The sequence below is a fragment of the Lycium ferocissimum genome, chromosome 10 (assembly GCF_029784015.1).
Source record: "Lycium ferocissimum isolate CSIRO_LF1 chromosome 10, AGI_CSIRO_Lferr_CH_V1, whole genome shotgun sequence".
Lineage (NCBI taxonomy): Eukaryota > Viridiplantae > Streptophyta > Magnoliopsida > Solanales > Solanaceae > Lycium > Lycium ferocissimum.
Genome location: NC_081351.1, coordinates 6,892,610 through 6,905,923, shown reverse-complemented (window position 1 = coordinate 6,905,923; position 13,314 = coordinate 6,892,610).

The following is a 13,314-nucleotide window of genomic DNA, read 5'->3' as shown; positions in this document are numbered from 1 at the left end:
CATTATAATTGCGGAAATACAAATATCGGGGTATTAGTAATACTTCCACAGTCTCTTACTTTGTTCTTTATATTTGTGCAATTAACTGATATGGGTAAACAAATTAAAAGATAAAAAGTGTGTTTTGTCAAGTTTTAGCCAAGTGGAGATGAATAAGGTGTGTTGGAGTAAGTTATGCGTGGGGGTATCAGGAGGGTGCCTGGAAGAAGTGGTGGTGGGTAAAGGGAGAAGGAAAAGTTTAAATTGAAATGGGACTCACAATATGCACTTGTCGATTAATGAAACCCTCACACAACTATGACACGACGTGTCTCATCCACCATAAAATTTTCTGGAATACATGGTTAATTTGAGGTACCAGAAAAGAGGAAAAGTAAGCATAAGGCTCTTCATTTTCAGGCCACGTAGCATCTGAGAGTCTATTGTGGCTTTTGAACAAGTGTAAAACAGGCAAAAGAAAAAGCTTTTAGTAAAACCCGAGTTGGTTGACTACCTGAATTTTCACGTTGTTGGTGAGGGTTAGAATCCTCACATTGTAATCCCCTTCTCATTTCTCCTTCCTCTACCTCCTATGTAATAAATAAAAAAATTAAAAAGTCAAATTCTCTTTCATCGGATAAACTTGTCCAGTAAAAATTCAAATTCTCTTTCATCGGATAAACTTGTCCAGTAATAAGTCAATAAGGAATTACGAATTGCCAAATTAGTCGCCAAAATGACGAAATTATCTTCGAATTACATTTTAATTCCACGAAGCACACATGTTGCCGCCCACGTCTGTGCATATTCGCATTTATTAGATAGTAAGATATCATCACAAGTCATCACGACTAAATTTAACAAAAACTAATTATTTTTTGGTAATACAATATCAAAATTATTACATTATAGAATTAATTAGGTATAACAATACATATTTCTCTTATATATAAGCATGAAAGATGGACGAACACATTTACTTCTAACATGCTTAAGGCTTTACAAATTATACACGCATGAATGCTTGTCATGTAAGTTATATAAACTCATGCATTTTATTCAACTATTTTTTTATCCCATGTGGACATATGTCATAGTATTTAATATTTATTCCCTTCTCATTTATAGTCGTATGCACTTCAATTTTAATTCTCCGACACATTTATTTTCTCCGTGCACTTTTACTTGTTCACTTTTGACTTTTCATGTTCTTTAAGAATTAACAAATCCCACGTGGATATATGTCATAATACTGAATATTTATTCTCTTCTCATGTATACACGTGTGCACTTCAATTTTAATTATCCAACATATATTTATTTCCTCCGTACACTTTTACTTGTTTACTTTTGACTTTTCACGTTCTTGTTGAATATTTATTTTCTTCTCATGTATACATATATGCACTTCAATTTTAATTATTCGATACATATTTATTTCCTCTGTGCACTTTTATTTGTTCACTTTTCACTTTTCACGTTATTTAAGAATTAATAAATGAAGTACTCTTTTCGTCCCATATTACTTGGCCACATTACTATACTCGACTTTTCACGTTCTTTAAGAATTAATAAAATGAAGTACTCCCTTCGTCCCATATTACTTGACCACATTACTAAAAATATATGTCTATTTTTCTATTCTATATATATGTCTATTTTTCTATTCTATATTTTTCTTCTTCTTACATATAAATGCCCAAGGTGGACGAACACAACAACAATAAGTTGTACAAAAAATAACTGAAATTGTACTGTAAGTAGGGACTAACATGTGTACATTTCAGAAGTTGAACATTAACTCTACCTCTTGTGTGTTTACTTTTTAAGTCCCCACAGGTCCGCAGTGTCTTAATTATCCTTTCATTTCCTTCATTTGGCATGTACTCCCTCTGTCTCAATTTAAATGTCTACGTTTGACTAGACATGGAGTTTAAGAAATAAAGATAGACTTTCAAATCTTGTGGTTTTAAATTAAAAATGTGTATAATATAATAAAATATCCTTTAAATCTTGTGATTATAAATTTGACATGTAAAATATTTGAATTATCAACTTACTAAATATTAAAGAGGCGGACATAACCAAAATAAGACAATTATTTTTTTATTTTTTTAACAACAAACGCCCAAGTGGACGAGCACAACAATAATAAGTTATATAAAAAGCAACTGAAATTGTACTCTAAGCCAGGACTAACATGTGTACATTTCAGATGTTTAACTTTAATACTACCTCTTGTGTGTTTACTTTAAGTTCCCACGTATCCGCAGTATCTCAATTGTCCTTTCATTTGGCATATACTCCCTCTGTCTCAATTTAAGTGTCTTAGACACAGAGTTTAAGAAATAAAGATAGACTATCTTGTGGTCCTAAATTAAAAATCTGTATAATATAATAAAATATCCTTTGAATCTTGTGATTATAAACTTGATATGTAGGATATTTGAATTGTCAACTTACTAAATATAAAAAGAGGCGGACACAACCAAAATAAGATAAATTTTAACAACAATTGATAAATTAAGGGGAAAAATAAGACGAAAAATAAATAAATATAGAGACTCACTAAGGAGAATCGCGGTATCCTTTGCATATAGAGACTCACTAAGGAGAATTGCGGTATCCTTTGCATATAAAGACTAACTAAATTGAGTAACCAAATTAATCATGTTGGGCCCCGTGCATCGCACAGGCATAGTTTGCTAGTAAATATCTTAAACCACAAGATAACTATAATCATGACAACAATATAGGCACGTCAGCTACCTACGAATTCAGGTTATTACATAGTCATGATGAAATACATGATTAGACAATTTTAGCCAAGCTTATTTTTCTCCAAAAAGTGCTTATTTTAAAAAAAGTGAGGTGTTTGGTCAAACTTTTGAAAGAAAATAAATACTTTTGGGGAGTAACAGAAGTCGTTTTTCAGAAGCTAAAAAAGTAGCTTTTCCCCAAAAGCACTTTTTTTAAAAGCACTTTTGATAAAAATATAATTAAAAGCACTTTTTAAAAGTTTGACCAAACGCTAATTGCTGCTCAAAAGTGCTTTCTAAATTAACTGGCCAAACACAAACCTTATTTTCTCACAAAAAACACTTTTTAAAAAAAAAAAAAACACTTTTAAAATAAAATATTTTTCAAAATAAGCTGATTTTAGGAGGTTTGTGATAAAAATCATCCACGAAATTTATGTCATCTTGTACTGACGAACATGAAAAAGTAGAATGACGAACTGTTTGATAGAGGCATTAGGCCTAGTATAATAGAGCGCCACCTTAAGAAAGTAAAAAGAGTATTTAACAATAATTATGAAGATTGCCTCGACAGTGAACAAACTTGAAATGGGTACAATACTACCAGACCATTTTTCTCCCAGTGAGATGACACGATCAATGCAAGAAAAATATCAATATGATCTGTCTCATTCAAAAGAAAGTAAAAGAAAAAGAATTAGTTACCAGTTGAAGATATTCAATTAAACCAAAAAAATCCAATAATAAAAATTATGATGATCTTGAGAAAATTGGGGGAAGAAGGTCATCAAAGTGTTTTGGGCCAACGAATTTCAGACCCTTTACTTGAAGACAGGGCCACTAACAAGCCGAGCTTTCCAGAATTTGATCCACTAGCTATTGAAGTACATGCAAACTCTTTAGCCATCGGGAAATCCCATTCGACATATAAAAACAAAGAGCACAGAAGAAGTCGATTCTCCCCTTTCAGTTGCCTACAACAATTTCCATCAAGATTAAAGAAATCGACTCCTGAAAGGGTTTCTCCCATAATAACACCATCTAAGGAAGCCCAAAAACCCCTCTAACATGCGGTTGCACTAAAATTCAGAAGAGGAAACATGAATTTTTAAAGACGCAGAGCCACTTCATGTTCACTGCCCAGATATTGGGATGGATATGGTCTACAGAAATATTTTGAGGCTTAGTAGACAGTTTGGAGTTGATTTTCGAAATTGTGGAGATGAAGCTCTAGCTCTCTTCAAGAATGAGGAGCTTTGTACCAATCCTAGGAGCATGTGAAACACCAAAATGGAGAGGTTTGAATGAATTAAAGGTATTGATCTTCGACATGAAGTTCAAGACCAGTGGAGATAGAAGCAGGGGGAGATTATTGATCGAAGGTGGATCATGAAAATTAATATTATTGATCGAAGGTGGATCATGAAAATTAATATCATCTCATGTAATGTAAGGGGTATAAACAGAATGAGAAAGAGGCTACTTTAACGAGTTTAATTCATAAATAAGGAGCAGGCATATATTGTTTACAGGAGACCAAGGTAGAAGGGAATATATCCACTTATGTAAAGGATATTTAGGCAAAGAGATGGGTTAAATTTGAATGTCTGGAGGCTAGTGGTACAAGAAGGGGATCCTAATCATGTGGCATAGTAGGGTATGGAAGGGGGAGAAAGTTGCACTGGAGTACACTCTTAAACATGTAGTCAGTCAATGAACCAAGATTTTTCATGGCATCTTACTGGTGTTTATGGCCCAAACACTAGGAAGGAAACGCTTGATTTGTGGGAGGAAATTAGGGATTCTAGAGGTTTATGTGATGAACTCTAGGCGACTTTGGATATTTCAACACTCCCAGGTTCACCTCTAAAAAGAAGAATGCTACTTCAGTTTCCAGAAGCATGACAGACTTCTCAAATTTCATTGAGGATTTGGAGTTAGTGGATTTTCCTCTTAATGATGGGAATATACATGGGCATAGGTAGGAAACCAAGATGCTTTTTCCAGAATAAACAGATTCCTCATCTCTCCCAAATGGGATTAGGAGTTCGGAAGCATCAAACAATCATTGCTAAAAGTTATCTCATTCCACTGGTCTCTGTCTATGATGTATGGGAATTGGGAAAATACTAAGTCATATTTCAAGTTTGAAAACTGGTGGTTGGGTGTAACTAGTTTTAAGGAACTAGTTAAAGGCTGGTGGGACTCTTTTGAAGTAGAAGGCAGGTCAAATTTCATTTTCGCTTACAAGTTGAAGGCTCTGAAGCAAAAACTAAAAGAATGGAACCTAACCTATCATGGGAATTTAGCTATGAAGAAGAACTCCATCCTTAACCAAATTTCAGCAGTAGACTCAATACAAAGAACAAAGAAATCTAAACAATGATGAAATGGCCCAAAAAGCCAAGATATCAGCAGATTTTTGGGAAAGTGACACTCAATGAAGAAATCCATTAGAGACAAGGATCTAGAATCCAATGATTGAAGCATCGAGACAAAAGCACAAGATTTTTTCCACAGAGCAGCAAATGCACACAAGAGAAACAATAATATTGATCAGGTTTTGGTCAATGGAACAGTTCTAGAGGAACCTGGAAACATTAAGAATGAGATAATCAGCATTTACAAACAATTATACACAGAAAGGGAGACCTAGAGACTTGATTTCAATGTAGGAGGGGGATCTAGAATCACTAATCGGGAAAAGATTTGGATCCAAAGACCCTTTGAAGAGCAGGAAGTTCTAGACAACATAAACTATGTGCACCTGACAAAGCCCTAGGCCCAGATGGTTTTAGGATGGTATTCTTGTTACACCTCAGAAAATTTTATGTCGTCGTATGATAGCTAGACTAACACAGGGTAAGAAGTATACGATGTTCCTGCAAGTAAGAAATGGTATTTAATGGTTCGAATTAAGATTTCAAAGATGTTTGAGGTAAGAGAATAAAGTTCATTGAAGAATGTAAAGTATAAGCCGTGTTTTGAAGAAGGTTCGCAAAGTATCGAGCTAATGTTGACTTAATGATGTTCTAAAGAAGAGTTATAACGCCCCTTAGATTGTTAATGAAGTGTTAAACAAGTGTTAAGAAGGTTCCATAAGGATTGGAGATCAAACGAGTCGACGAGAACAAGTTTCGGAAAACTGTGGATTGTACGGTTCACTATACGGACTGTATAAAAGAAACAACCTATATATATGACCGTATAACCTGCCCAGAATTGGGGTCTCCACTGGAACCAATGTATGGTCACACATACGGCCCATATAAATTATACGGACCGTATGTGTGTCCGTATAACTTGGTCGGGACAGATTTTTAAGTTGATATAAGGGACCCCAAGTTCATTTATTTCATTTCTTTTTCTCTCCACTTCTCTCAAGAAACCGCTAGAACCCTCTCCACACTCCATCTACAAGAATCCAAGAGAAATTACGGATCAACTTCATCAAACCAGGAGAATCAAGTGCAAGAAGCTCTCTAGGGTTGCTTGGAGTCAAGAAAACCTTCTGGATTGAAGCTAAGGTTTTTCTTCAAGTGAAGTATTTTCAACCAAAGGCTATTCCTACACTATCAAAGGTAAGTTTTGTGATCAATTCATGTTATTTAGAGTATTGAGGGGTTGAAAGACTTGGATTATCGAAGGAAATAGAAAATGGGTTACAAATATGAGAATAGTGACATTTTTTAGTAGTAGCTTACTATGAATCATGATTCTTTATATGTTACGAGTATAGTTATGTTATAAATGATATTAAAAGTATGGAAGAAACATTATATGAGGATGAAGGTAATGTTGTATTATGACCATGGTTATGGATGCCCTTGAAATGGAAGTAGGAGAATTGAATAATGTATGGTTGATGAAGATTGTTGAGTATGATATTATGAATATTGTTATTGACGTTTGGGAGTTGATATATGATATGGAGAAAGTTGTATAAACAAAGGAGATGCTGCCCAATTTTCTCTAGCTTTAGTTCAAGCATGCTCATGTTATCGATTATCTAATATTAGTACGAACTCTCTTGAAGGTAGAAACGTGAATGTTGGAGGGGAGTGTTCAAGTGAGAAAGTAGCTAAACGAAAAGGTATGTAAGGCTAGTCCCTTCTTTCCTAAGGCATGATTCTTATGACTTGATTTTCCTTATTCTCCATGACCTTCTTACATTCTAGAAATTATGAGTTTGTGATGATAAAGAGCTTCCTATGAGATAACAAAAAGAGATACGTTACAAGCATGATAATGATGATGATGAGTCTAAGTCTAAAGATTCTAAAGCTCGTGATATGATGTCTCTACAAAGCTAATGATCCTAATTATGATTCTTGAGATTGTTTATTGTGTTACACTCACCTTATAATGCTAGTTCCTTCAACGTGAGGCAAGATGCTTATGAATACTCCATAATGGAATTGGGGGTTCACGACCTTATGTCACCCCGATAGATTATAGTTATCTTTGAGTTCTTATGCATGCTCTATGATAAATTTATGATGATGATATTACACCGCGCCTATATGGCCGGGCAGACACCGCTAAGGCGGGCGGCATATACACCATGTCTAGAGGGCATGGGTAGATACCACTAGTGGGCGGCAAGAGATGTTTATCCCGGACGTAGGAGGCCTGAACGCGGGTTAATGATGATCATACTGCACCTATATGGTCGGGCAGCTTATATATATGCATACATGATATGATGATGTTTATGAAGTAAGTTAGCATGCATTATTCAGTCTTAAGTGACAGTCAGTTGCAGGTTGTTCCTTACTTGATGTCTCCTTGTTTCATCGATGTATTATTGTTGTTTATGCCTTACATACTCAGTACAATATTCGTACTGACGTCCTCTCTTTTTGGACGCTATGTTCATGCCCACAGGTAGACAGGGAGGTGACCCAGAATCATAGGAGCTACCAGCAGATTTACAGGAGCACTCCATTACTCTTGAAGTGCTATTTTGAGATATTATTTTTGTGTACATATTTGGGCACGACGGGGTCTTGTCCGGTCCTTATGTCTAGGACTCTAGTAGAGGCTCGTAGATACGTACGTGTGGGTAAATTGTGCCCCATGATGGTGTCAGTGTACTTTTTTGTATATCATTTTTGCGGCCGTACGGGCTTATGTATATCTATGTATGGTTTTGGGGTTTATATATGTTCAGACTGAGTATGATGAATAGTCTAATGAGTGGTGCTCGGTAGTCAGCTCCGGGTACCCATCATGGCCCTTAGTCGGGTCGTGACAATTCTACACACATTGTTAGGATGTCATTAAAACATATATCATGCTTGCCATACAGAATTTCCATAACCAAGAGTTCTTTGGAAAAAGCCTAAATGCCACCTACATTCCCTTAATCCCTTAAAAAAATAATGCTAAGGAGTTGAGAGATTACATACCTATCAGTCTAATTGGTAGTGTTTACAAGGTCTTTTCCAAACTCCTAACAGAAAGGCTCAAAACGGTTATGCACAATCTGATGAATTCATATCAAATGGCCTTCATCAAAGAAAAACAAATAATGAATGCTGCCCTCATTGCTAATGAATGTTTGAATTATAGATTAAAGGAGTGAAAGCCAAGAATTCTTTGCAAGATTGACATAGAAAAGGCCTTTGACCATGTGAACTGGGTTTTCTACTAAATACTTTAAGGAGAATGGTTTTGGCACCAAATGGATCAACTGGATTAAGTTTTTCATATCTACATTTAGGTTCTCTGTATTGATTAATGGCTCACCTGTGGGTTTTTTCCCTCCCAATAGAGGTTTGAGGCAAGAAGATGCACTATCTCACTTCCTTTTTGTATTAGTTATGGAGGGGTTAAACAACATGTTACTAGCATCCCAAAGAAACAATTGGCTCAGGGGTTTCAAAGTTAAACAACAGGCAAGGAGAGAACATGGAAATCACTCACTTACTATGTGCAGATGATGCCATCACTCTATGTGATGCAGAAGAAGATCAAATGATAATGATGAGAACTATTTTGGTTCTTTTTTAAAGGATAGGCTACACATTATCCTATCAATGAGCCTCAATAGTTTCAACATTGTGTTGAGATTCTGGAAGGGGAGATGGGTACACTGCCTATTGTCTAACTTGGCATGGAACTTAGGGTGAATAGCGGATCACAAGACATATGGAATGGGGGTATTAGAGAAATGCGAGAAAAGACTCTCTAGATGGAAGAGTCAATATCTCTCTTTGGGTGGCAGATTAGTCTTTATCAATAGTGTTTTGGACGCCCTTCCAACATATATAATGCCACTTTTTCCAATCCCTTCAAAGGTTGAAAAGAGAATAGATATACCGAGAAGAAACTTTTTATGGCAAGTGAACAAGGTGAAAAGGGGTTTTAACTTGATCAAATAGAAAATCCCCGCCATCAGTAGAAAGCAAGGAGGTTTAGGCATCAGGAATCTCAAGAAACAAAATCAAAGTTTGCTCGTGAAATGGCTATGGAGATACTTAAATGAAGACCAATCCCTATAGAAGAATGTAATCCAAGGTAAATATGGTCAGGAAGGCCCATAGAAGACAAAGAAGGTGAAAACAGTGTATGGGGTCAGTGTTTGGAAGACCATTAGAAGCCTCTAGGTGATGGGTAGAAAATCTCTTTTTGGGAAGATGGATGGCTAGGAAATGCCACATTACAGTCTCTATTTCCTGATATTTAAGTCTTAATCAGTAGAAAAAGGTTAACATCAAGGAAGTTTGGGAAATCATAGTTGGGATTTAAGCTACACGAGGCCTTTGAATGATTAGGAGATAGACATATATGAAAAATTCCTCAACACCATAGCTCATTCACTAGAACTACTCAGATCCAAGACAGAATCTGGCGGAGTGGCCACAGTTTTGGAGTTTTCTCAATAAAAACAACATACCACATGCTAAATTTTGTTAGCAATTTGAATTCTGAATGGCCATTGAGATAAATATGGAAGGCTAATATTCTATACAACGTGACCTGCTTTGTGTGGTTAGTAGCAATGCAGAAATGCTTGACACTAGACAAGTTACAAAAAAGGGGAATGCAACTTTGTTCCATCTGCTCACTTTGTGGGAGGACTGCAGAAATAAATACACATTTGTTTATGCATTGTAGAGTGATAACACAACTTTGGAATATCTTTCTTGGTATGATATGCTTGAACTGGACAATGCCAATGAACCTGCTGGATTTGCTTTCCAGTTGGAATAGAAGAGGGGGCACAAATGAGCAAAAGAAAAGATGGAGTTTAATCCTCGCATTTGGTGGATTGTTTGGAAGGAAAGGAACTCAAGATGTTTTGAAAACAAAAGCAATCCAATCCAAAAAAATGAATCTCAGTTGCATTATGCTTTTTCATTTTTGATGTAAACAAGAGTACACAGAAGACACAGGGACTTTACTACAAGTTTAGAGTCTCTATAAACTAGTAGACAATTTTTTCTAGCTTACTAGTCTTCATGCTTCTTTCCCTCTGTAGTTATGGCTTAACAACCCTTTTTGTGAATCAATACAAACTTGTTATCATTTCAAACAAAAAAAGTGTTGAGTTTTAACTTTAAGGTTGTATAGAGTCTGAGGAGACTCAATGTAATTGATGATCTAAAGTCAAATCTTAATAAGTGGTCTCAAGTATATTTAATAGAACTAACTTTTTTCTGCGTTACACGTGCAATCTCATGCGTCATACACGTGCATCCCGTGCAACACATGTGCATCCCATGTGTCACACGTGCATCTCGTTCGTCCACGTGCATATTGTGTTAATTAGTAAAATTTTTAGTGGTCCCTCTATGTGTCCATTATGGATATGCATCCTAGACCCCTCAGGTTATGATATCGAAAGTTTAGCTTGCTGTTAAGGCTGATAGGAAAATTTGTGGAATAGAGACAGGTAATTCTATAGTGAAAAATGGATTATTTAGTATAATAAATAGAGAAAAAGGGGAATAGATTAATAAGGAATTGATCCCTTAATTTGTTGGTGAGTATTTATTTTTAATTATTAAAAACCTTTGAAAGCTATGATTGTAAAAGAATCTATTATTTTTGAAGTAAAGCAAAAGTATTATTATTTATGATAATATTATTAAGTAAGTGTTGTACCGTGCAAAAATCTCATAAACTCACAAAAGAATAGGATGATTTAGTATAGATGTGCTGGGTTAGTGAAACATCGATTAAAAATTTCGTACTTGTTAAACATTAATTATGATGCTAATTTTCATAGATGACACCTTCAAAAGTAGTACTAATTACTTACCAGGAATGCTAATTATCGATGTCTCTTATCTGCACTGTATTATGGTCTGCTTTTGTTCTGCATGGTACGTAGCTTGGCATTACCAGGGATGTATTAACAAGCCTGCGACTATGCCCCCCAACATCTTCATTCTTCTCTAATAGTTCAAACTTCTAAAAGTATTAAGTAACATGTATTATTTATTTCATTCATGTTCTGGCTTTTTTCTTCTTTTTGCTTTACAATATTTTTCTTGGTTGAACATGTCACCTCGAAAAGCGCTACTGATTATTATTTCACCCTCCGAAATCCACCATTTGCATTGATGATCTGCGTAGCTGCTATTTTGGTAATTTTACTTTTATAAAATGATACAAAAATATGAAGCTAAAAGATCTCAAATGACTACTGAGATGATGCTTAACTTATTTCTACGTGATCGTAGAAGATATAGGCTTTAGTGATAGGGGCGAATTTATGGTTAAGAAATGGGTCACGTGAACACATGGTCACCCGACTAAACTCGGTATATTATGTATATAATCCTTAAAATATATCTAATATTTACCGAAGAAACACATGGTCAAACAAGTCTTGGTGGAGCACTGGTTAAGTGCTAGGTTTAATTCCTTAAGGTTGTGGGATTGAACTTGACTAAATGCACTTTTACGTCTTTTTTTATATTTAAATTTTTTAAGCAGCATCTAATGGTGAACCTATCCTCTTGAAATTCTGAATTCGCCTCTGTTTAGTGACACAATATGTCATAGTTGCCTATCGGACTTCTAGCAAACGGAGTCTATACTGATGCGTCCGTGCAGCCATATTTATCATGAACATTGCATTTCAACTTGGATGGCTCGGAAGCTCATATGTCCAACTTGTCGTCGCGATTATAGTCGTATTTTGGCGCAATGATCTAAGTTTCGATAATTTATTTAGTCTTATTGTAATTATTCTAGAGTAACAGTTTACTTTTTGATTATGGTTTGTCAAGCTGCAAAGCAGAAAATTTAAAAGTGTACTCCTACTAAGTTTCATTAATGTATGGACATTTATATGTTGGATTTGCCTCTCCTACCCTTTAAAGGCTAAACCTTTTCAAAACTTGCAAAAAATAGCTTTCAAAGATCAGCAAACTATAACATTATGTGAATCTTTAAAGTCTGAACCTCAGATTATCACTTTTTTTTTTTTACTAGGTGACTGTTAAAGCTGTAATAAAGAAGGACTCATGTGTTTCTGTGACTATTTGGCTGCATGGGTATACATTTTGTCATCTCTAAAACTTGTTTAGCCTTAGAAAAGTAAGGAATGAACCTCTTAACTTGCTTTGCAGCTTCTGAAATTGCTAAGTGATACTAGAATCCTCTAAAACTAAGAATCTGTTTTTCTTTTTTAAAAAAATAAATGGGAATTTGATGGATTTATAGTTTGTCATGTTGTTTTGAACAAGTTTGGTTTGATGGATTTATAGTTTGTCATGTTGTTTTGAACAAGTTTGGGTCCTGTTTAGCTTTGTGTGTGTGTTTAATCATCAACTTTAGGAACTGTTGCAGGAGGTAAATGATAAGGCATAAGGGAACTTGTCCTTTGTTCAAATTCGAGAATCAGTGGCCTAGGCTAATGTCCTTGGGGTTGGGGCGTGTTGTTCCTTATACATTGCTGGCTTATACTTCTCTTGAATACATCATTTTGTGACTTAGGAGAAGTAACATGAACCTCTCTTGATCACCCTTTTTTGAACATTGAGCCATCTTTGTGCATCATTCCTGTTGTATATTTGATATGGACTGCAATATGCTCATAGTTTACATTGTTCAACCACTTTAAGCTATTGAGAATTGGTTATGCCTAAACTGTCTCTGAAAGGTTTAATTCAAATTTGTAAAACTTGTGACATGTAATGCAACGCTAAAAAATTGAACTTAAATCTGCTTTGAGAGAGCAGATGTGGTATCTGTTTGTTTGTATAGGTCATTACAACTTGTTTGTAAGGTTCTGAGGTTTACATATATGATTTCCACCCCTGTTTGTCTGCTTGTGACTCAAATATGTTTAATATGATGCTTTAAACTTAGGATAGTGTCATGAACCTCTCTTAGTCATAGTTTAGGCTCCCATAGACCTGTATTGTTTTCATCTAAGTTTCTTATTATTTAGGACCACATGACTACACCAAGGATAGCTTCATGCTCTCTTTTGCCTCTTTTTGGACTTGCTGGTCCTGTTTTGATCATCCTTTATGCCTTGTTAAGACCTTATTTGATCTCACATTTGAGTTTGGATCCCTGTGTTTGATTCTATAAATTAACTAAGTCAAAATTG